The 25,577-nt window shown below is 41.9% G+C and overlaps 1 protein-coding gene across 1 annotated transcript in view; it reads left to right on the forward strand.

Annotated features, from left to right (window-relative positions):
- Nucleotides 1-25,577, forward strand: part of TAFA1 (TAFA chemokine like family member 1) — a 280,852-nt gene that overhangs the window by 163,919 nt on the left and 91,356 nt on the right. The gene's annotated exons all lie outside the window — the stretch shown is intronic.

The following is a 25,577-nucleotide window of genomic DNA, read 5'->3' on the forward strand; positions in this document are numbered from 1 at the left end:
GGTTTGGGGGGCGGCGCTTTTTTTTGCTGCTTGGGGCAGCAAAAAAGTTAGAGCCGGCCCTGCTGCCAAGCAGGGCTGGCATTAGACCTGCTGGGGCCCAGGGCAGAAAGCCGGGGCCCAGGGCAGAAAGCCAAAAAAACAGTTGTGGCACAGGTAGGCCGTGGAGTTTTTATAGCATGTTTTGTGGGGCCTCAGAAAGAAAAAGGTTGAGAACCCCTGCCTTAAGTGTCTTATTCTGGTTTAAGTTTGGGTCTGAGTCAAAGGCAGAAGGCAGGGACGAGCCGACCTCATGGATATAAAGATCTTTTAGAGTTTTTCTTTCTTTGTCATGCAGATAAGGTTTTACTAACAATCTAGATCCCAAATGAAAACAAGCCCTCACTCCAGATTGAAGCCTACAGGCTGATAGGGGTTAAAAGCTTTCATACAGAGCAGGGACATAATGGATCCAGGTAAACATTTTGTGACTGGCAAAGGGATTGACAAAAGTGTACAACTTATCTGAAAGCTTAATACAAAGTTATAACTGAAGGGCTGCTTACTGAAGCTGATGCATATTGAAGAATCTCAAAGCACCCACCGGGATTTTCTTAACAAAATGTTTCACATTTATTAAACAAAGGAAAAGTTTCCAAGGAGTGGCAGGGATTAAAACAAAAGGTTAACTAGTTTCTAGACAACTCTCTCTCTAGTAAGTCACAAACTGCTTATTTTCACAGCTGTCTCTCCAGGCTAATTAGACACACACACAGGAGAGCAGTAGTTGCAGAGATGTATCATCTTTTGTCTGTTCCCAGGCACTTCAGTTCAGTAAGAAACAGGGGGCACGTGGTATTCTAATTAAACAGTGTGCAACAGAGTTAGGGTATTTCAGATGCTGAATTATTTCACTGTGCACTGCCCATGTTGTATCTAGTATACAGAATGCTAAGTGGTTTCCAAGGCAGATTTATGGGTGGCATTGTAGTTTCAGGTCTCCCAATGGGCGGTTATCATGCTTCCAGGAAGACTATAGAATCCACATATTTAAATTCACCGGCAGGCTCAGATCAGCTGACTCTGAGGAAGTTTTTTTGTCCTGAACTTTAAAATAAACCACATAAGAAGATGACCTCTGTACTAAGCAGGTTTCTGACACTGATCTTACCCAGTCATTTTTTCACGCATGTAAATAAAAAACAGGGCGCAAACCAGAATGCATTTGTTTAAAAATTCAAACAAATCTTTGTGGGATGTTGCTTGGTAGCAATCACCCACATCTATTAGGAACCCAGAGCTTTGGCAATATAAAGAGGCTGAACGTACACTTTCACTGTTGCCTTTCCAAAAGTAATAAAGCCAGCTCAAGCCACTACTAAAAATATTCCTGACCACTTCAAAAGACTGAGAAAATATACAAAAAAAACCTTCACAGCATAAGCACTCATCACATTTGCAAAATGTTTTTGGTCTTTTCGAACCTGCAATCTTTTATGCTGTTGCCCCTATGTCTTACACAAATGCCCTGTCCTGACATCGGCATCACCCCTCTGCTGAGCCATAACAGATGTTCAGAGCCCTGCAAGTCAGCTTTCCGGTGGAGGAGAAATCAGCAATGTGGAGTCTAGATAAGCTCTAAGTGTATCGTACTTTATTTACACACACAATAGTTCTCAAGTGAGATGGTCGAACAGCATACTGGGGAACCCTCTCTTCCAGGAATCTCAGCCCAACACCATTGCCTAGTTTCCAGGGAACAGTTCTGCTTCAGGAATTGACACTAAGCAGACCTCAAGGCAAGGAGCAAAGTCTCCAGCTGCTCACACAGCTCCCTCTCTCCTGGAGGTGCCCCTACACAAAGACACTGCATAATCCAAAATTCACAACTACGCAATATGTTGTTCAAAGATTCAGAACTTGTTTGTGCACTAAAAAAAAAAAAGAACTTTTTGAAAATGATGTGTAACAGTGCCACCAGATGAAATCTGCCATAACAATATTCGATACCTTGAGCCAGATCCTCAGCTGGTGTAAGTTATTGTAGCTCCGTTGACATCAGTGGAGCGACAATGATTTACACCTTATGAGGATTTGGCCTCATACCTGTATGACAAAGTACAAACATAGGTCCTAGTCTTTCATGGGTTCTACTAGGACACCCCATCCTCGCATCAGTGCAGGGTCCTATTGACTATTGATCATAGTGCTTAGTTACTACCGCTACCATCAGTATTTCTGATCCTGCAGTCATATCATGGAGCATAGTCAAAGTGGTGAACCCTATGCTCATTAATAACATTTGCAAGATTGGCCCCTTAGTTCACAAAAAAAAAATCATATATTATGTTATATAGGAAGTACCGTTGTGTCAGATTGAGATTGTGCCATTTTTCTTCTCTCTCTCTTTGATTGACAAGCAGTTTTCTCTTTCCTTCAAATATTTATTGACTATGTTTCAGTGAAACAAAGAAGTTCAAGGTATCCCTTTTGTTTGCTAATCTAAACACTTCAGCAAACAGCTATGCTTGGCTGAAAGTAAGAATTGTTGATGGGGTATAAACATCTGAATGTTTCCAACAAATTTTTCCAGTTGCTGCAGTCATGAGCAAAGGTGTAACTCGATCTAATGGGTGGAAGCTGAAGCTAGACAAATTCAGATGGGATATAAGGTGTAAATTTTTAACAGTGAATGTAATTAACTGTTAGAAGAATTTACCAAGAATCGTGGGGGATTCTCCATCACTGACAATTTTTCAGTCAAGATTGGATGTCTTTCTACAAGATCTACTCTAGGAATTATTTTGGGGAAGTTCTCAGGCCTGTGTTATACAGGAGGTCAGACTAGATGATCACAATGGTCCCTTCTGGCCTTGGAATCTGTGAATCTATGATAATGTCATTGTACTTTGTTCTCTTATTTATTCTTTTAACCAAACTTTCAAGCTCAGTAATACTGACATTGATGCTTCTTACAGAGCTTATTTAGTAACCCTTCCCCTCTATGATTGAACACTGAAGGGCAGGCAGTCATCGACCCTAACACCACTATTGATCTCACAGTCTGGTACAGATTCATCCATGGGACATGGAATCATTCTGGTTGCCTTCTATGACACTGGCTCTTGGCAGTAGAATTACAGGCGGGCCCACTGTGCATAGTAATATAGTGATATAAGCAATCAGCATTGCTGTCTCAGAACTGCCATGATTCTAGTCACTTTCAGTTTGATATGAAGGGTTTCATTTCTAGGTCACTGATTCAAAAGCAACTGAGGTTGGTAGTGAATATAAGCCTTTTACTCCTGACAGCTGTTCTGTGATCCTTGTGAGAACTCAATGGTCTTAATCCAGATCTTAATGAATAGGTCTCCACATCCCAAAACTGCACCTTCATTTGCCAGACTGAGCAAGAGGCAACTGAGTGGATGAATACAGAGACCGAACTCCACTTCCTGTCATAGAGATGGTTCCTATAGCTATAGGTTGGGCCATCTTGGTGAGAACAACTGTAAAAAGGCTTGCACTGATGCGGTCTGTGCCACATCTGTCTCATGAATGAAGAGACGGTTTCCATTCCTTTTAATGAAAACCTTTTGAGAGTGCTGAAAATTCATTTAAAAAGTATATTAAAAAGTCCCATACGGAAAAATCCTGTAGAATTTAGTAGCAAATTATATCCTTTCTATGGCAAATCTAAACAAAGCTATAAAATTCTGTTAAATTCTCTGTGGTTTTTAAGGTAATTTCTATAGAAACCTATTGCTTTCATTCTTGTGAAATTCCATAAAAGCTCCTGTAAAAAGCTCCTATAAAAGTTAGCCTATTAAAGGACTTACAGCTGTAAAGAAACAAGAAATCCCTTTAGAGAGTAAACTATTTTAATCAGTGACACAACTATATATGTGGCACATTTCCTAATTAATACCACGTATATTGGTGCTATAGGTAAAGGATAAATAATAAGAAGAATCTACTATATACTGTGAAAAGGAGATTGCTTGTGAATACATCCATAATAAATAAAGTAACGTCACACTGAGGTTTTTGTCCATTTTCCCAGTACCCTCTTTCTGAGTACTTCTGTCTGAATGATCCACTTGTACTGCCATTCATGTGGCTTTTGAAATAAAACAATCACCCTCATGCTAACGCTCAGTGTAATTACTAAGGCCACGTCTTAAATAACTGCTGGAGTCATTCCATCTGTGAACTGCATGAGGCTATGTAAAATAATTCACTACCCATGTAAAAGAAAGAGAGAGACATATAGGGAAATTGCAGATAACCCCAGAGCTTAGCAGCAGGTCTACTACAATTAAATAAAAGATTTTCTGAAGGTGACCTTGCGGATGTTCATTTCTTACTCTTGTCAACACTGGACCACGATGACAAGGCAGGCAGAAGGTAATAATGAGACCGTTTGATTGATCGGTGAATGTCAAATTAATTCAGCTGGAAGCTTGCCAAAACAAAACACAAAACTGCCTGGTGCAATAAATAGAAGAGCGGATTTGATACTTTGGCTAGAACAATGTCCTGATACCAGTGAAAGGATGGCCCGGGCATGGAAAGGTAAAAATGAATTCTAAAATGAATTACTTGTCACTCACGACAAATTTGGTTTTACATCAGGAGATAAAAACTATACCTAGTCTCAGCAGACTTGCCAAAATAGAAATATATCAAAGAAGCATTAGTGAGGCAGAGGAAGAACAGTCTACATTTATCTTTAGGCAACCTACAAATTCATCCTTTCCGATGAAAATCAAAGACACCAATCTGGAGAGTTCAGTTGCGTAAAACAAGGAGAAAAAAATCATTTGGTTACATTATCAAATATTATTTCTCTCTGTTAATTTTTCATTTATGAACCTTTTTAATAAATCATCTCCAGAACCATTTTAAAGAAGGTTGTCCCATTAAAGGTATTTATTTGGATTTGATTGCAATTGACATTTATATTTATGATATTTTTATAATGAAAATTTGTAATTACACCAAGTGTAATCATGGTCCCATTGAAATCAATGGCAAAACTCGCATTGACTTCAGTAGGGTCAGGGTCACTCACTGTACATAAAAGACATATAGACTTCACCATGGAAGATCAGTTCTACTGAATTCAGCTGTGGATTTGATACCCATAACCAAACCTGGTAAGTGGTTTTTAAATCTATGTATTTCCATTTACTGTGCTTTGCTTTGAAAATGCATGTTCGATGCCCAATTACAACTACTTCCCCACCCACACTCTTCACTTGTTTATGCTCATTATAGATGGTCAACACCTTTCTTAGATACCTTGCTAGATGTGGAAAAATAACTTAACAGCTCAGCAGGGGAAGGGGTGGAGTGCCATGACAAGGAAGGATGTAACAGTGTACCCCATAATGTACCCTTGCCCTCACTTAAGCTTTGCCTACACTCCATTTTTCTTCTGCAAATATCCTGTGAAGCAGAACAAAAGCAAATTACCAACCCTCAATATGCCTACTCCTTTCTTGGGTGGTGTTTCTTTAAAAACTGTGTGAACGTTTCTGTTTAATTGAGCGGTTGTCATGGTAAATATGAGTGTTCAGTGAATATTTTCAAGCAAAACTTCACATCATGTAAATGCCAAAGCACAAGTTCGACCAGCCTCTGGCAGCCCATAATTACATAGCTGCATGTTGGGAAATGTTCTCTTTTTCAATCAAAGGTGCATTTGTCCTATTTGGACTAGGAATGCTTCCTTTGCAGATGTCTCTATCATAGGGTGGATTTTAAGGGCGAAATGCTGGTCTCCATAGGAATGTTGCCAGGGATTCAGAGGAGATCAAGATTTTGGCTACAGTTACAAGACCTACTGGTGTCAGTGTAGGAAGGTATCTGTGTTCTGTTTTATCACATCTTTATGAATATGACATTCGACCACTGCTGGAGGTCCCACAGTTCAGTGCAGTGTTGATGTTGGAAGCGCAGAGAGAACTATTGTTATTAGAACTACTTAAATAGCACAAAAGTAATCAGAATTGTAAATGAGTTTGCTTTGGCCATCGCTGGGGTTCATTTGTGTTCATTTTCGATTAACATTTCTGCAATACAGTTTTACCGGCACAAATGTTGGCAGAAAGAACATTTCTAAGCTGTGTGCATGAATATCTGTGGTAATTGCTTTTCACAAAGATACTTGTGCAAGTATTTGTTTTGAAAACGCTGTGGTGCTCATCCAATCAAGAAACCCGAACAATACCATGTGACTTATTTAATCAATCACAACTAACCAGCTTACTTTGGAAAGTGAGCACTAGCAGAAAGCTATTTGTCATCTGTAGAGGTGTTTTTTCAATTCACAAAAGAAGTTGAATAATTTCAAACAACATCATAATTTGAGGGAATTGAGAGGCTAAAATAGTCAAGTAAATTTGGGAAAACTCAGTCTCAGTCAGTGGCTCCTGCCTCCTCACCTCCAGCAGAACTCCATGAGAGTGGAAGAAGTTTAGTACTTCACGGGCTCAGACCCTAAATACTTAGCTGAATGACCTTTCTCATATTTAGTGTGATATTTTAAGGTGCACATGGAATGCGGACAGGGCTCCAAACCTGCCTCATTCTATATGACAGAGTGCTCTAGTGCCATCTAGTCACTAAGTCCATGTTATAGAATTTCTTGTTTTTAAAAAGACCTAGAAAAATACATTTAAAAACCTATATGAGAAGACCAGGAAGGTTGCAAAATTAAGCAGTCACAAGTAAGGAATTGCTGAAATTGCACAACAGTAATTCTGTCCTATTGTGCATATGCATAGAGTTGGTTGGAAATTTGCCACCAAAACAAAGTGTCAATTTCTCAAGCCCAAAATGTTTCACCCAGAACTCCAGGGTTTGATGAGCTTTCAGTGACTCCAAGGAAGGGTTCCCACAGAGCTGTAGATCCTGGGAGCTGCTGGATGACAAAAACAGCAGTTTCACGCAGCAGCTGCAGTTCATGGGGGAGCACATTTCATTTCAGAAACACCCATGTTTGGCATTTACAAAATGATTTCTTTTCTAAATGTATTTCTCTATTTGATGAGAACCCACAACATTTCGCTTTTGGTGAAATCTGAAATGAATTTTTTTCTGGTTTCACAAGTCATCCCCAAACCATAAAATCAGTTATTCATTGAGCTCTAAATATTCATCCAATGCAGTCTTTGGCCCAGATCCTCAACTCCTTTCTGGCAGCACAAATGCACCACAAAGGTAGCTTTAATAGCTGAATCCTTCGGTAGTGTACAAGGGGCATAGCTGGCTTTTAGACCTACCCCCCCACACACACACACACAAAAACACACACACATACTTTAAAGATTGCTTTGGGGAAAGGGACAGAGTACCTCTGTGCTCCAGTGTTCTCTAGTTGCCAGAATGGCCTCTGGGGGCCATTGCAGTGAGGTGCATGGTGGAAAAGCCCTGAGGCTGCTCTGTGTTGTGCCAGGGAATGATCTGGCCTCAGGATGTTAGGAATGCAAAGGCTGAATACAGCTACCTATGTACTCAATCCAGGTCGTGGGCTGAAGTGATGTTCAATTATTGCTACTTCTGCACTCCTCCTGTTCTTTCAGGGCTCGGCCTTGTAAGGTGCTGTCAATACTCGTGCTTAAAGTTAAGCATGTACTGACATGCTGTACTCGGTTGGGCCAGAATGTAAGATCAGTCCTGCAGCACTCATTTTGATCAGTGCACACTGAATGGGGCAGGTCGTGAATAAGACACGGGTCCTGCTTATTCTGTCTGCAGTTCCCACCAGGAAATAAATCTGGAATAAATCCACTGATGCCAATACACTCAATCTGAAGTTACAACAGTGCAACTGAGAGCACATCTGGGCCTTCAGTGCACAGATTGGATAGTGTGTAATGAAAGAGACATGAAAGATTTGCCAGTGGGAACCAGATCAAGCTTAAGATGTCATCTTGTTATGCATTCTCTACACTGATTCAGATTTTAAGAAGCCAAGGACATCCACTTGCCACTAAACTATCTGTTTCTGGGCTCCAACTGTTCAATTATCAGCCAAAGAAGTATTTGTCCCCATCTGTTGGTGGTTAACATTATCACTTGATAAATATCTTAGGACATGATGCCTCTTTAACCTATGTTTACACCTCTGAGACCTTTGTGTGGCTTCTCTCCTCCCAATTCTAGAATTTTCATGTAGCTGTTCAGAAAATTGTGATTTGATGTGACATTAGAAACCTGAAATACCTTCGACATTGTATGTTAGGTACCTTTTCAATCTTCACACACTACAGGGTTTTAATGGCTTATTATGGTTCTATTGAAAATCTTTACTTTTTTCATTTGAATAGAAATTTATCATATACAGCAGCACAATTAGTCATTTTGATAGAGCTATGCTGTTTCTTGATCCATTATGTATAATTATGTGACCTTTCTCAGGTTCTGCACTTGTTCTTTTACAACATTTGCAAGTGTATAAAAGGACTTCTTGGTGGGGGGGGGCGGTTTGGGGTGTGTGTGTGTGTGTGGTTTTTTGGGGCTATGCTCTTAATAGACATCAAAACTCCCATTTATTTGAATGGATTTTAGTGCACGTACTGAGTAGTATAATGCCTTCAGCGTCTTTGTACTTTAAGGGCCGCATTTTCTGAGATGCATCTATTTACACAAGTAAAACTTGCATTTGCGCATGAATATTGGGGAAATCCAATTTAACTTTATATATAACACACCCAGAAACAGCATTTTGCCTTTGCAAAGTTAGTTCTATGCACATCGAGGGGCAGACACAGTTTTGCACTTGTAATTTCCGTGGCCAGTCTTGAAAATATGATCCCTAAGAATTTCTGGTCTTCAAAAACCATAGGGCAGGATTTTCAAAAGTGCTTATTGTTAGTCTAATTTTACTCCTCTTGAAATCTACGCACAAATTCCTGTTGACTTCCCTGGGAGCAGACTAAGGCCAGAACTGAGTACCTTAGAAAATCTCACCTATAGTTTTGTAGAATATCAACATGTAGCCTCATCTCCAGTATAATAACCTTATTTAACTTTGAGATTCATTTTAAATATATCATCCCCTAATATTTACTATACTGTTAGAACATTTGTGCTTAGATCTCAATTTTCAGATAATATCTCTAAGTCTATATGACAACGTTTTGATTTTTTGGCTGATGTACATTTCTTGGTAATACCGTACATGATTGCAGAGCCACTTCTCTGCATTCTAAAAGGGATACTGTAGGACTGAAACCAACATAAATCCACTTTTAAAAGGCTCTTTTGTCTTAAAATGATTCACAAAAATCAAGTGCAAAGCATTCCATTGATTAAAGATTATTTAGCATGTCTGAATAGCTTTCCGAAAAAGCCAAGTATCTGAAACTTTGCAGCATTTCTGTAAGCCTGTATTGATGTGCCTAGCATGATTTGTATTAATGTTTAAGTAAAGGAGATGTGTTTGATTTGTCCCAGTAGAAAGCAGGGAGAAGACAGCCATCCTTTGCCGAGACTTCAGTCGATGCTGCTGTTTGGATGGCCTTTGGGAAGCCCAGAACAGCAACAACAACAAAAAAAGTCCTTGTGCTAATTAGTTTAGATGAGGTCATATTCCATCATGGCATCCCTAGAACTGTCTGAGGGGAACTCTGTGATGCTTTTTGCCTGTATCAGTTTGAGATGAGAGAGGTTCCTAGTTCTCACTACATAGACTTTGGCGTGATATCCCACTGTGCAATCAGCCAAGCCACTGAGTTGTTCACATAACTCACCACATTCAAAGGTTTGCATTCTGCAGTGACCTCATTACTAATTAAAGGATCAAGCAACAGCAGTCAGCTTTCACTTGTGGAATGTTCATAGCAGAGAGATGTCAGTCACACGTTTAGGGGGTAAAAGTTTTAAACAAATTAAAAAACGATTCCAGATTTCTGCTTCTTGAGTTTCTAAACTGACACTCTGATAGTAGAGGAGATTACTGCAGTCGGGTTTTCTTTTCTTCTCTTCTCCTTAAAATGCTTCGCCACAACATTTTTTCAGTATGAAGCATTTTATTTTTCAATGGCGGGGGCGGGGCCAGGCATTACAGATATGGATTCTGTTAAGAAAAGTGGCCAACTTTGGAGCCGACCAGCATGCCAAGATTGCGATGGAACTGCAGAGTCTGATTTTTGATGTCGTGTAATTTAATTTAAGACCGTGACTATCACTCACACTTTTACACATTGTAATAAACGCCTGCATGCAGCAAGTACATTTTAGGAGCATCTGATACATGGAAAATATGAATATGATACTAGGCTCTTTTAATTGCTGAATATTTGGTGAATATTGAAAAGGTATCTCAGGGATTGGGGTGTTTTTTTTAAACAATCTTAGGAGATCCTTCTTCGTTCTACAGTGTGTATTGAGATACTGAAAGCTATTTAGAGTAAGAAAGCTTAATATTTAGATATGCTGGTAAACCACCATTTTTCTACAGTAACATGTAATATAATATACTACTCTTATTAGGCTATTTTAAGTGACTGTCCTAAAGTAACCCCAAGCATATTGGCCCAGATTCCCTCCTTCATCAAGCTCTCATCAGTGCCGTAGGGGGTGGGGCATCAGCTCTCTGATTCACAAGCCACATCTGCGCAGGGCCAGCTCCGGGCACTAGCTGAGCAAGCAGGTGCTTGGGGCGGCCAAGGGGAAGGGGCGGCACGTTGGGCTTTTCGGTGGCAATTCGGCAGAGGGTCCCTGTCCCTCTCGGAGGGAAGGATCTGCCGCCGAAGAAGAAAGCGGCGCGGTGGAGCTGCCGCCGATCGCGATCGCAGCTTTTTTTTTTTTTTTTTGCCGCTTGGGGTGGCAAAAACTCTGGAGCCGGCAATGCATCTGAGCCCGCCCTGCTGTAAATTAGAGCACCTTAGGGGCTTCTCTAGCTTGCACCAGGTGGCTACAGTGCCTTGGAGACCAGTTAAGAATTGGTGGAATGCAGCTGTGTTCCTTCCCATGCCCTCTCCCTACACCGATGGGGGGGGTGTAGTAATTGCCATTGGAATAGCCTATGCCAGCTGTGTACCCCCGGAAAGCTCCCCATCTAGGGCCATATCCCACCCCCCATGTGCAGGCTGAGTGGTGGGGGTTAATGCAGAGATGATATGGTCCTTTGAGTATAATTCTACTACACATTTATTAGATGACCACCTCTCACCAGCCCTCCTTGCCCCCAAATGAAATAATTATGAATGGTGTAAAAGAAATACAGCAACAACACAACGTGACCGTAGTTCGTGGTTTTGGTTTTTTAAGGAATTCGTTCACCGTATGAAAACTTGATTGAACCCAAATTGAATCATATTTGTATTTGTGTTTTCTTCTGGTAAATAGATATGAGTATACAGTGGCTGAGGCATATTGCATTTACTCTGCTGTACAAACTCCATCAGAATAGTATGGTCTGGAAAGGAAAATTGCAGACACCATGGTAGTATTTGCCTCAGTGACATTGCATCAGTCTTCCTTAATGCCCCAAGGACATGCCCAATGCTTTTATGTTTACAGCCCAACTTTTCATGCAGTCCATCTGAAAACACTAGCCTACAATTTAGAGCACACCTTAGTCTTTTCACAGAGATAAGAAGGATGCTGACAATTGCATACATGATTATCTCTCATTTAAAAAATTGCTTGTGGCAAGTAGGGTTGCACATAATTTGAGCCAGGGGAAAGACATATCCTTGTATCCACGGAGAGCAAAGATGGCATCCAACCAAAATCTGCTTATCTAGTGGCTTAAGGAGCTTGGCTCACTTCACTGAAAAACACATGATCTGACTTCATAACTGTAATTGCCAGAAGCCGGAACATGTTACACAACAGATTTGATAGGCTATGAGAAGCTTTTAGGGCCAAATCCTGGTCCCATTGAAGTCAATGGTAAAACTCCCACTTACTTCCACAAGACAAGGATTCGACCCCTAAGCTTTATGACAAAAACACTGGAAAACAACACCCTTGAAATTAACAAGGATTTAAAAACTTGTGATGGGAGAGAGCTCAGGCTTGGGAGATGATGCTATTTTGGATGAGACGTTGATTTTAAAAATACAGCAAAAAAGCAGTACTAAATAAGGCTGAAATCCTTAAATATCATGCTAGCTTAAAAATTTACAATGCGCTGTTCTGCCCAATCAAGTGGAATCAGGAGGTCCTAGGAAATTCTTTAGTAACTGGTTCACTGAGATTTGAGGCATCTGAACCCTGGAGTAGAGACTGAATTTACCTTGGCTAGAAGAATTCTTGCCAAGAGGGATTTTATTTTAACAGCTGTGAAGACTATACTAGTGATGTGAAACGGTAAAATTACTAAAAGACAATCTTCCCGCTGTAAGAATCAAGGACAAGCCTGAAGTTAAAGAGAATTGAATCAGAATCTTTTTAAATTATACTCCTGGGCTGGTGAAGAGGAAAGTTTTACTGATGTGAAAAAACCCAATTCCATGAGTCTGATACCTGGCATTTCCTTGATGGTCCTATACCCTGCTCTTTAGAGCGTTGACTGTGCTGAACAGGTTTCTATTTAGGGCCTCTGAGCAGATTCAGGACTTTGATTCGGCCAGACAAAATGAAATCATATAGGGGATACCTGAAGGAGACACAGGAGGAGCTACCCGCGGACTTTGTCTCTAGTGCTGGGTGTTCTGTTGTCTGTACACACAACAGTAATTACAGTGTCAGCCTTCATTAATAGTATTTCCTTTGGTTTGTTCTTCCAGAAGTGAAACTTCCAACCACTAACAGTTTATTCTAATTGAAAGGCGTAATATTTTGGACTAGTGTCGTGAGAGTTCCTTGATAAAATTCCAATCACTGACCAAAGGGAAGGTTGGGATGACATCCATGCCTGTGATGGAGTTTATCCCCTCTCTGGATATTGTTAAATCATCTCTGCCAGAGACGACTTTTCCCTGGGGCTCAGAAAAAATGCTCCACTCCAATGAGCACATTTTTTTTTCTTTTTTTGCCTTTGGAAGGGATTAGATTGCACTTAATGGGAAGTATTTGCAAAATAATTTCCCATGGGAAGACACCCTGATTGCTGTACAGGGGGTGTGACCCCCTACTTCAGATTAGCACGTTGAATCCTGTGCTGTACTATCAGCGTATACAGGATACTTTTTCATGGACAAAATAGAAAAAAAACATTCTTGGCAGAGTGGATCTTAATATAAGCTGTTTTTCCTTATTTTCTTATTCGCAGTTAGTTATAGCTAGGAGAGAGCAATTTTGTTTCATTTCCCAAACCCTCACCTCTTCTCTTCAAGCGCCTGCATTCCCCTGGGCCACAGAATTTATCCCGGGCTCCGGGGAAAGAAGGATTTTACCAGAACCCTTTGTCAAAATAATGGTAACACATTGCTGAACTAAAGCATGCTGGGAAGGAGAACTTCTCTTAACGTCTGCAGGCCGCCATTTCTGGGAGATGATCAGAGACCGAAGGCCTGGGATTATGGAGACCTTTCCAGTGCTTATTCCCTCAGCTATAGATTTGCCAATTGATCCCTCATTTCATTTCCTTTATAAATCACACTTTCCAAACAAACTACTGACAGTGCTGGGTGTTCTAGGACATACCCAACCGAGGAAGATCTAGTTCTCTCCTGAGGAGGAGGGGATTCTAAATTCAGAAGCACCGTGTTGCAGTTAGGAACACGTCCTTCCACTCCATTTGCCTTCAAATGCAGAGGGGATCTTTTTTGAAGAGTGGTCGCACTGGCTCCCAGTTTTAGAATTCTGCATAAGTGAGAGGAGATTTGGTTTTAATAGACAATGCTTAAACTTATAGGTGAAATCACAATGCATGGATGGTGTTTTCCGTTATATTCTGTCAATACAAATCTAGAATTCTATTCTAGCTTTTCTGGAATAAGTACTAGGTGAGAGTGGGGGGAGGGAATGATCACTACATTTCTAAAGGATGACAGAATCATGAGCAGTCTGTAGCATTTGTATGATGTATATTATACAGTTAATAATACACCTCTACCCCGATATAACGCGGCCCAATATAACACAAATTCGGATATAATGTGGTAAAGCAGTGCTCCGGGGGGGCGGGACTGCACACTCCAGCGGATCAAAGCAAGTTCGATATAACGCGGTTTCACCTATAACACGGTAAGATTTTTTGGCTCCCGAGGACAGCGTTATATCGGGGTAGAGGTGTATTTAGCTTTTAGATAGCCTCTGCCTACAGTATGCTCAGCACCATGCAAAATATAGATAACACTGTTCTAGCACCAAGAAACTAGATACATGGAAATTGATCTAAACCTAAAGACTAGATTCTACTAGACAAAGATTTCTTTAGATTCATACCTACATGTAATATAGCAATATCTTAGTGGATGATGGGAAGGAGATAGATCTGAATTGTAGCACTGATAAATTTTGTAGTCAATTGCTTGACTACACTTTGGTTCATTATGAAATATATTCAAGCGATCAAATAACCAATATCAGTTAGGTTAATTGTTAAAAAGTCAATAATAGTCTAATACAGGAAGAAAGGCTCCAGTGTCCAGTAAGCCATCTTGTGCAGTGTTGTTGAATTCACTTTACAGAAGGCTTGTTTCCAAAGTTACACCCCTAAAGCTATCCTTTTTATACCCAGCCTGTTTACAATAAAAAGGAACTGTCTGCATATCTCAAATTAGATTTAACCAATCAGTTTTCTACCTTGTTTTTTCTGCTTCCAAGGTGTACTGCGTATCTCTTTGTTCTGAACAAAAGCATTCCAGGTACACAGGGGCACGTAGGCACTTCCTAGATTTCTACCAGGGTAGAACAGTCAGATGTCTTTGTTCTTTTTCTTCAACACACTTCAGTACTGGTCTGTGAGACAAACACCCTACCTGTTACTATAGTAAAATACCCATATGTCCAGTTTTCCTATTTACTTAAGCCAAAGCTTACTGCAGCTAATACAAGATACTGTGGGATACTTAGCATGAGTGAAGAGGATTATAGAAAGACATAGGCCACGTAACTTCTAGAAATATATGTAAGTTATAGTGATATTGTGTGCTTAATGCTTATTAATATAATTGGCATGAATAATACATATTCCGGATGTGAGATGTGTGTAGGAACACAGATCCGAGGAGCTTCTGAATCCTCTCAGAAATTCTGATGAGACAGACTTCTGTGGACTGTATGCTGGCTTTGAAGGATTTCAAGCCTCATGATGCAGTGGTGGACACCCTTTCGGACTGGACTGAGCTTCCTGGGTCAGAGACGGCGGCAGGAGGTCAGCGGCCTCCATTGGGTGGGCTGGGAGCTGGATCAGAGAGCAGCTTCTCCCTTTGGATCTGGGCTGAGGAGAAGCTGTGAGAAGTTGTTGAGTTGCTGGGGTTGAAGACACATGACCAGGGTGAAGACTACACACCAGCTGGCACCTTGTTAGTGCAGAGCACTAGCTCATGCACTCCTTCACAGCTAGGAAGCTGGAGACTGTCAGTTGTGCAGCCGATCCGAATTTCACTTACAGACAATTGGGGAAAGAACGAGTCTATTGCTCTCTAATGTGACGGCTGTTACTGCCAACTAGTACTGGGCAACCTAAGCTGGTCACAATAAAAATTGCCTCGCTCCTTGTTCCATCAGGACGGCCTTTGCCAGATTGAGAGAGTGCAGGTTTGAACTGCTCACCCACTGTGCCACCACAAGAAAGGACCCAAGTCCATAATATATATATTAGCCCAGCATATACTGTTCAACAGTAGTCAAGTGTTTCATCAACTCATACTCTCAAAACTAATTAAAATTGGCTTGAATGTGAACGCTGTCATGTGGTCTGAAAACTGGCTGATGGCTCATAACCGAAAGTAACAGTAAATGGTAAAATATTGAATTGAGGCAAATTGTCCCGTGGGGCAAAACAGGGATCTGTGCTAGGGCTGCTCTAATATTGGTATTCATAATATAAAAAACAGGACAGAGGGACCTCACATTGCCCCAAGTGGGAGAGGTAGGAGGAGAAGCAGATGGAGGTCATGCCCCTGTCCCCTCCATTGCACCAGCTCTTGGAGACAGCAGAACCATGGGGAGCACTCTGCTCATTCATTGCTCTAAGGAGTGTGCTTCAGCTCCTCCCTTTCTGATGCTCCTGGTGTCCAGGAGGTGCTGGGAAGAAATGGATTCCCCCAGTGCTGACAGAGCTCAGAGTGATTGTGGATTACAAACCACATACGAATTTGCAGTGCACTATGGTAGCCAAAAAAGGCCAACCATGTTTTGAACTGAAGAACCAGAATTCCAGGATGCAGTTTTCTGGCTGAATTCTGTCACAGAGCAATGCAACAATAGCCCCTCCCTTGATGGGCCTGTCATGCCCAGGCCTACACGATCACAGTCAGTTCTGGGCATGTCGTTACTACATAGAGATGGAGAAATGGAGCCGATTCAATAGAAAAGTGACAACTCGTTTGGGAGCGGGAAGGATTGACGGACGAGGCAAGACTGAAAAGAGCTAAAGAGCTACATCACAGCTGGGCTAAGCAATGACTAAGGCCAGAAGCATTCGATGGATGCAAACACCCAGGAGGGTGAGTATTTCCTTCAGAGAGTTCAAGAGGACCCAACTAGACGAAATTAAGCTGAATACCGGCAAAACTTGATAAGTGCGAGATCGATCAGACTACGAAATAGCTTCCCGAGGGAAGTGATGGAAGCCCCATTGCTTGGGCACTGAAAAAGAGACTGCTCGAAACCTTTGTAAATACACTGTAGGTAACGAGCCTGCATTGGTGGGTGCTGCTGCTAAGTGACGAGGCTGCCGGGGGTCGGGGGCTTGTGCGGATTCTGGATGGAGGCCTTATTGGTGGAGATGGTCGCCCACCCACACAGCCCTCAGTTTGGGGACTGCATCACGTGAAGAGCCTCTGAAGCCAGGCTTCCTCTTCCCTGGTGGGCAGGGGCTGATGTGCCACTCTGGGATTTGGTGACGGGCAGAGCAGTGGCAGAGGCAGCAGCAGATGGAAGGGGGAATGAAGAAGCTGCTTCAGTCTTCTTCTCCTCCCCAGACTCCTAGTGCCCCGTAGATTATGCTGTTTTCTTCCACCTGCTCTAGAGGCTCTAATAGCTCTTTTCTGTCTCTAGTGTTGTGCGCAGTGATTTGCATCAAGTGCTTCCACCTTCTGTTCTCCCATAGGCTTTGTTTTGAAATTTCATCTCGGTCTGGAAAGATTCAAGCCCCGGACACTGTATATTTTTATTTATTTATAAAAGCTGCTTCACACAGTAAGTGCAGATCTGGGCACAAGGTACAATGACACTGTAACATTTTCCACTGTCTCGCAGCGGGGTTGTTGGAAGGGTCAGGACTGCACAGCAGAACGGACACACTTCACGCTGAGTTTGCAAAGCAAAGGAAATCCCCTAATTAGGGCTTGGATTTATTTGCAGCCTCTGGGGACTCAGATTAACAGCCTCACAATCCAAAATCTCCAGTTGTATTGTGTCTTGCTTGCTTGATCTTAACCGAGACCCAAACAACATCACACACATTCACACAAACTTTGTAATTATCCAGCAGGCTATCTTGGCTCCCACCTCCCCAGCCAAGGATACCAATCTTTCCTCCCTAACTGACTAGCCAGGCTCACTTTTTAAGTCTCCTTAATTGGCTTGTTGGGATCACTGGAGTTTCCCTACTCTGCCTGGCCGATTTGCTAACAAGGTTCAGCTGCCTCTCTTCAGCCCCTGACAGACTGGAGAGGGATTTATAAAGCTTGGCTAAGCTGATGGGCTTTTGAATTGCTCCTTTCAATTCCCTGCTCCTGGTTTCCAGTGTGGCCACTAGTGGATTGTACGTGTCCTGATGGGGGCACTGAAAGTGCTGATTTCTCCTGCAATAGAAAAGTGGGCAAGTTGTTCGTCTCAAGTGGTTTCCTTCCTTCTTCCTCCTGAAGAGCTTGCAACCCCCATAACAAGGACTGTATGCTAAAAATAACTAATAATTATCCTATATATTTTGTTGTCTTGCTATCTGTATGTATTACGGAATCAGATTCATTGAAAGTAATGGGATTTATAACACTATTATAGTGCTGTTAGTTGCCTGTCTCTATGGTTAATCTTATTTTTCTCAGAGCGTCTCTGTCTTTCATTGTGCTATGATTTGATTGCTTGAGTGTAGTAATATCAATCTCCAGTAGGCACTGTTCTGCCACAATTAAGGTTATTAGATGATGCTGTACATAAAATGAACAAAAAAAACCACGACTTGATCCTAGAGTTTTTCTTAGTTACAGAATCATTAGAAGAGTCTTCGCCTCTTGTTCCTGGCAGTTGAAAGCACATTTAATCAGGGGTTAGTGTGATGAAATCCTGGCTCACAGCATTTGTTACAGACCTATTTCATGATCCCTCTAAAGCTCTATATTATAACACTCACTCTAAAGTAAAACTACTGACCCATGGCACCATACTGCAGTACCTTAAAATACAGTGATAATTGCCCTCATTATGAGACCACCTCTTCATGACCGCCAGCATACTTGGCTCCACAAGGAAGAGGCTGGAGTGCACATAGGGATATGGTCTACAGCGGGGGAGGGCCAGGAAGTCCAAAATAAAGCTCCACTAGACACAGGGTAATCACTGGCCAGCTTAATTGTGTCAGGAGATGGTTCCATGGTTGCTGCTACCTCCCTCTCCGTGGAGAAACAGTGTCAATCTGCTTCTACAATGTGCCTCTGAGAAGGGTGTACTCCCCACACCGGCCCTGCAAGAGTTGAATTAGCCAGGTGGGCCCAATCAGTCAATTAAGCTGCCAATGGGGGAGATTTAGGCTGTGGGGGAGCTAATTAGAAGGAAGCTCACCTGTGAGGGAACACGCAGGGGCATCTATAAAGCCAGAAGGCCAGCAACAGTGTAGGGGAGCAGCAGGGGGGGAGCTAGCAGTCCCTCTCATTGAGGTAGGGGAGAAGATGTATGGTAGGAAGAAGTCCAGCATGAGAGCAGCAAGACTGGTGTAGACATAACCTTAACTGCTCGCTATAGGGAGCTGGACTAGAGCCCAAAGTAGAGGGTGAGCCTGGGTTCCCCTCCCAGCCACTGCAGAGTGGCATTGCATGGGCAGTGAACAGGAGTGACCTAGTCAGGGCAGCAGATGTCGGAACTGTCTGACACTGCTGCTGGAGAAAGAGAATTTGAGAGACTCCCCGGGCAGGGGGAAATCACCGTGTGACCTGGCTGGAGGGCTGAGTCACAAAGCAGCCATACTGTGACTCTGAGTGGGAAGAGAGCAGCACGTGGGGAAAGAAGAATGGGGGTGCTGAAATGGGTGGAGCGAATCGCCAGAAGGAGGTGCCACCTAGCGGTGAGTAGAGCACATTGTGACAGCCTCCCTGCAAAACATTACCAAGTGAGAGGAACATGGGTGCAAATCATAAATGGCAGACTTAAGATTTCCAAGCACATTCAGATCCTGGGAAACAAGAGTGGCTGAATCCTAAGGCTCTATGTTTGTCCTCTTCCTCCACTTGGTCTCCCAATTCAGCACTGCTGCCAGGGAAGCTGCTAATCTAGCCCAAATCCAAGTGATTTCAGCAGCAAAGTAGACTGAAAACTCTTAACGAAGAATAATTACTCATCTCTATATCCAAGCAGGGACAATCTGGATTTCCTGGTCTGCTACATGGAAGAGGTGATTTTTTTTTGAAACTACAGTGGAGGAGAAAAAAGAAATCTTCTCTACCACGGCAATCACAGCTATGGAGTTCAGTAACCATTCAAATGTAGTGACTCATTATACTAAATTATTTTTTTCCTGATGGGTTGAAGAGGGCTTGGACTGCAATAAAACTGCTTTCCCCGATTCCTATTTTTTCCCTGTCTCACGTATGTCAGATGTAGAGCTGGTCAGAAAGGGTTGGGGTTTTGTTTTGTCCCCGTCCCCCACCCCCAGAAAATGTTTACTTTTAATCAGTAAACTAAAAAACTTGTTTTGTTTTTAGCAGTTTTCAAACTGGCAGAAACTAAAAAGATTTTGGTAGAACATGAGAAGATTTTGCGTTTGGGGGTTTTTGGTTTTCTGATGAAACATCAAGAGTTTTCAAGAAAGCAGATGCTTTGCATGAAAAGCTTTGTGTGATCAAAAACCCCATTATTCACTGAAAAAAAATGGATGGAAAATGTCCACTCCATTTTAGGCACATGTGATGTGAAAGAGGTTGCTTAGTTCAAGAAACTTTCTTCTAGTAAACTAAGTTCTAGAACTAGCCACAGCATTGAGCAGTAAAAGCATACCTCAGCATTTATTACTTACTTATTACATCAGTGAGGCTGTCAGTACAACTGGCAACAAACTCTGGCTCTTTATGTATGTACTATGTGTGGTGTAAAAGTTTGCTGACATCTGTGCTTACTGCATTTTATTGCTCACTCGTAGACTCCCATAGGCATATTAGTAGAAAACCAGTCAGTTGGGTAATCATGGTAATTAAAAAAGATGTAAAGTTTCAAAGTAGCTGACACTTAGTCATTATACCAAGCTGTCGTGCTTGACTGAGCTAATGTTAATTTCGATATCCCATTTTATCTAGCTGATATGAGTTTAAAAGATGTTTGCTGCAGTTCTTTGGTATCTTGCAACTGTCGTCAGAGTATTGATTGCAGTGCAAAGTTGACAGATGTGAGCTGTGTTTGAGAGGAGTTGTGGCTTAGCTATTCTTTTATGTAAACCGTTCAATGCCATCAGTTATAAAAATGTATTCTCTTTTCTGCATTTCACCTGTGAAATCATGTAATCACCACCCTGCCAACAGGCTCAATCTGTGGGGAGACCCTTCTTTACCGTTGCAGAATGTCAGTCTCCAGGCTAGTAAAGAGCAGAGTCCAGATCTGCCAAGCGTACATTTGTTTGAATAATTTCAAGGTGGGTTTTGCTTTTTTTTACCTGCCATCTGATTTTGTCAGACCTTGTGAGATAAGCAGGGTTTTGTATGTTTAGGACTTGAATGAGTGACCTCAGAGGAAAAAGCACATGCTGCGTAATGTGGTATAGATGGTATTCTGCAATATGGTGGCTCCTAGGTATATATAGCACTTTCCTTTGCTTCGTGAATGTGTGATCATGTTCCCCAGCAGTGACTGGCATTCAATTACTTTAGTTGTTTGAGGGCTGGCGTTCTTTGATCTTTCAAATAAGTCCTTGTGGTTGTGATGAGGAAGATAACTTTAGGCCAAGCTGGAAGCTGAAGCTAAACAAATTCAGCCTGGAAATCAGGTCTAAATTTTTAGCAGTGAAGGGAATTAACCATTGGAACAACTTATCAAGGGTTGTGGTGGATTCTCTATCAGTGGTGACTTTGAATTAGAATATATCTTTTTTTTAGACCAATCTTGATTTAAAATGGGAATTAATTCCCGGAACTTCTATGACAGGAGGGCTCAATAGATGATCACAGTGGACCCTTCTGGATTCATAATCTATGAATGAAATGTATTTTGGGACTGACAAAGGTGGTGATGGTGATTAATGCCAGATACATCTCATGATGAGAGATTCACATGTAAGTTGCCTCACTGCGTGGTATCTGCTAACCTGAATACTAGCCAAGCTGTTCATTCATGGGCCTGATGCGAAATCAGTGGGAATCTCTTAATTGACACTAGCAGTCTTTTTGGATGAGGATCTGTGTGCTGTAGATTTCTGTCCCTAGAGAGCTATCTAAATGGTATAAAGTTATTTTAGCACCTGCTTCATGTTGGTATCAAATCACCCTTCCAGTGGCAAATAATTTTTGGCCTAGTCTTGTTAGATTTCAGTGACTGTTAAGGAGAAAGTCGATAGGACTGGCTAGAGAGCCATAATATAAGCAGATACTATGTATGCTTCCTTTTGCTATGGAAGTCACACGAGTAGTCATGAAAATAAGCCTTGTTTTAAACAGATGGTTACAACAGTTTCCTTATTCAACTCTTAAAAGGCTAATAAAATCATTGTCAGGTCACGAAGCAGCTCAGGTAGGTGTCTCCTCAGACCAGCCTTCCCCATTCCACCCCAAGCCCAAATGTGAACTTTGAACCATACAGTTACCATGACTGAACTTCTCTCCGTCAGGAGGAAAATGTCGACAACCTTCATGCAGTTAAAAACTGCGTGGCAAAAATAGCTCACTGTTCATGTTGAACTCTCTTTTCTGTCTTTTAAAATGATGGTTCAGTTCACAGCGAGGCGTGAAAGGCCTGGATCGAGAGCACAGACTTGCATTGACCTGGAGACTGTAAAGTGAAATAGGCAAAGTTCTCCATATGTATATTTGTCGGTTTGTGTAAAAACTCCTGCTTGAGCACAGCTGCATAGACTGGCATGCCAGCACTATGAAGAAGAGGCCTAAGTTCAACTTTGTCTAACGATTCAAAAGCTGCCTTCAGATCAATGTATGCCTTGCAGCATGGCTTGCAAAAATCGTTTTGCAGCTAATATCCTCAAGGACAAGATACAGTTTGATTTGGCTCTTCCAGGAGTTATTCTTGATTGGTTCGGAAAGCAATATTTTAAAGATGAGGGACTGGGGGGGGTTGAGCTTTACATTTAAAGCTCAAATAAATCACAACATAAGACCGCCTCAGAGACCCTCTTCCTTTCTTATACGGTCTCAGCTCTTCTACTTTATGCCAGATTGGCAATTGTTTTAATGAGAACTTGGCTGTTTTCTGGAATGTCTTAACTAGTTTGTTTGTTTGTTTGTTTTGCTTGGTTGTATGCTGTAGTGTTAACATTTTTTCAGTTTACCCCATTATGTAGTAGTCAGATTTAAAATACTATCCAAAGCTGCGTAGGAAAGAGCTGTTTACGATGGTCTAGCTGCTTAGTTCTCATTTGTTGAGGTGATATAATGGGGACCGAGGTTTTGACTTTGTTTTAGATGCTGATTGACACAGAAAATGAACCTGGCAAACAAACCTTTGTGCTACATTGTTTTAAAGTGGTGAACAGGCTTCTGGCACGCATCACACGGGTGTGATAATGAGATTTGTGTGCAAAGTTCCCACGCAGTGCTTTGAAAATATACCCCCTGACATGCAAATTTGCAGCCACCCAGCCATTTTTAAGTGCAGGAACCTAACATGCCTAATTCCTATTACTTTATTCAGTCAGTGGTGCTTTATTATTGCTGCTGCTATTATTACTATTTTGGAAGAAAACTCTTCTCCCTCATTTTGAAAAGCAGTTCTTTCCCCCTCCCTTCATCATGACTAAACTGTGACTATTACCCTGGCCAAAGCAGAAATCAAATGCATGTTATGAATTATTGATATAGAAGTACTTGCTAAAAGAACTCTCCATAGAAAGCGTTAATCACAAAGGACTTTGCCCAAGGGATCCTGTAAGGACTAGCTCCTGCAATAGGAGGGTTAGTGGGATGAAGTCTCCTTCCAGGCAAAAGAAAGCACTTGCTTAGAAGCTAGGTTCACTGGGTGATGGTTACAGCTGAACCTGTCTGAGTTCCATCATGTAGCAGAACAGCTGGATATCAAAAGGGTCCGTGCCCAGGCCCCCCTGAACCAACTCCTACTCAGTATGGAGAACGCCGAGGCTGCTTTTCCCTGCTCAGAATGCAGGGATCAGTGTGTTGAGAGCAGAACAGAGAACCTGAAGTCAGAGGCAGCTGTGGCTAGAAGACGGGAACACCACTGCCTTAGCTGGGGGTAGTTTTTCTGTTGGTTTTGCCATCAAGCTAGGCAGAGCATGTCTTGTGGATAAAACCAGGCTAGGAGAAAATACTCACCTGAGTTTGTGTGCACAAGCAAAGAGCCCATAAAAGAGTTATTCCATTTCCTGCAGCAACAGCACCGCCTGGCTTGCCTCAGCCATCAGGTAAGGTTACATGCAGAAGAGACTATAGAAGGAAATCAGGATTGGGCACAGCTGGGCAAAACCACTTCTCTCTGGTTGCCCTTGGCTCAATCCCTGGATCTAAATAAGGGCCTCACTTGGAGTCAACGGAGTCTTAAAATCTATCCAGCATGTATTGTTGATCATCAACATATTAAATAAAAAACAACTAGTTGGCTTGCATTTTTCAGTTTTGTTCATTAAGGCTTGTCACTTAAGCAGCCTCTGAAAAGTCATTGCAGATGAGGTAAATTAGAGATCACCTCGGATTAGCCTGGTCATCCAAAACTTGCGATGCTCAAACACAGATTTTCTACTTATTTCTCATCTATAAAATAGTATTTCTTCAAGTCATGTGACAGTGAGTCAAAGCTGGAGTTATTTGATGCTAAAAAGGCTGCTGGTTAATTTGTTGTCTTCCGGTCTTATTTATACTCAGATAGTTGTTGTTAATGGTTCCCAATCCTGCTGGAAAGGCATAACGAGTGGGGTTCCGCAGGGATCTGTTTTGGGACCGGCTCTGTTCAACATCTTCATTAACGACTTAGATATTGGCATAGAAAGTACGCTTATTAAGTTTGCGGATGATACCAAACTGGGAGGAATTGCAACTGCTTTGGAGGACAGGGTAATAATTCAAAATGATCTGGACAAATTGGAGAAATGGTCTGAGGTAAACAGGATGAAGTTTAACAAAGACAAATGCAAAGTGCTCCACTTAGGAAGGAAAAATCAGTTTCACACATACAGCATGGGAAGAGATTGTCTAGGAAGGATTATGGCAGAAAGGGATCTAGGGGTTATAGTGGACCACAAGCTAAAAATGAGTCAACAGTGTGATGCTGTTGCAAAAAAAGCAAACGTGATTCTGGGATGTATTAACAGGTGTGTTGTGAGCAAGACACAAGAAGTCATTCTTCCGCTCTACTCTGCACTGGTTAGGCCTCAGCTGGAGTATTGTGTCCAGTTCTGGGCACCGCATTTCAAGAAAGATGTGGAGAAATTGGAGAGGGTCCAGAGAAGAGCAACAAGAATGATTAAAGGTCTTGAGAACATGACCTATGAAGGAAGGCTGAAAGAATTGGGTTTGTTTAGTTTGGAAAAGAGAAGACTGAGAGGGGACATGATAGCAGTTTTCAGGTATCTAAAAGGATGTCATAAGGAGGAGGGAGAAAACTTGTTCTCCTTAGCCTCTAAGGATAGAACAAGAAGCAATGGGCTTAAACTGCAGCAAGGGAGGTCTAGGTTGGACATTAGGAAAAAGTTCCTAACTGTCAGGGTGGTTAAACACTGGAATAAATTGCCTAGGGAGGTTGTGGAGTCTCCATCTCTGGAGATATTTAAGAGTAGGTTAGATAAATGTCTATCAGGGATGGTCTAGACAGTATTTGGTCCTGCCATGCAGGCAGGGGACTGGACTCGATGACCTCTCGAGGTCCCTTCCAGTCCTAGAATCTATGAATCATTTATATTAGGGTAATGACTAGAAGACAATCAGGATGGGGGCCTTATTGTTAGGCGCTGTACAAACTTAATCAATTACAATTCCTCCCCCAAAGGGCTTATGGTCTAAAAGACTCTACGTAACATATGGAGTAGACAAACAAGTGGGGGGGAAGTGAAGACCTGGATCCACAACGAGACTGAAGGGTTGCAATGCTGAGCACTGCAACACTTAACTTTTAGGTATCTTGAAATCACTGGGATCCACAAAGCCTGA

This window comes from Terrapene carolina, unplaced genomic scaffold (genome assembly GCF_002925995.2).
Source record: "Terrapene carolina triunguis isolate 2854851 unplaced genomic scaffold, T_m_triunguis-2.0 Scaffold89, whole genome shotgun sequence".
Taxonomy (NCBI): Eukaryota; Metazoa; Chordata; order Testudines; family Emydidae; genus Terrapene; species Terrapene triunguis.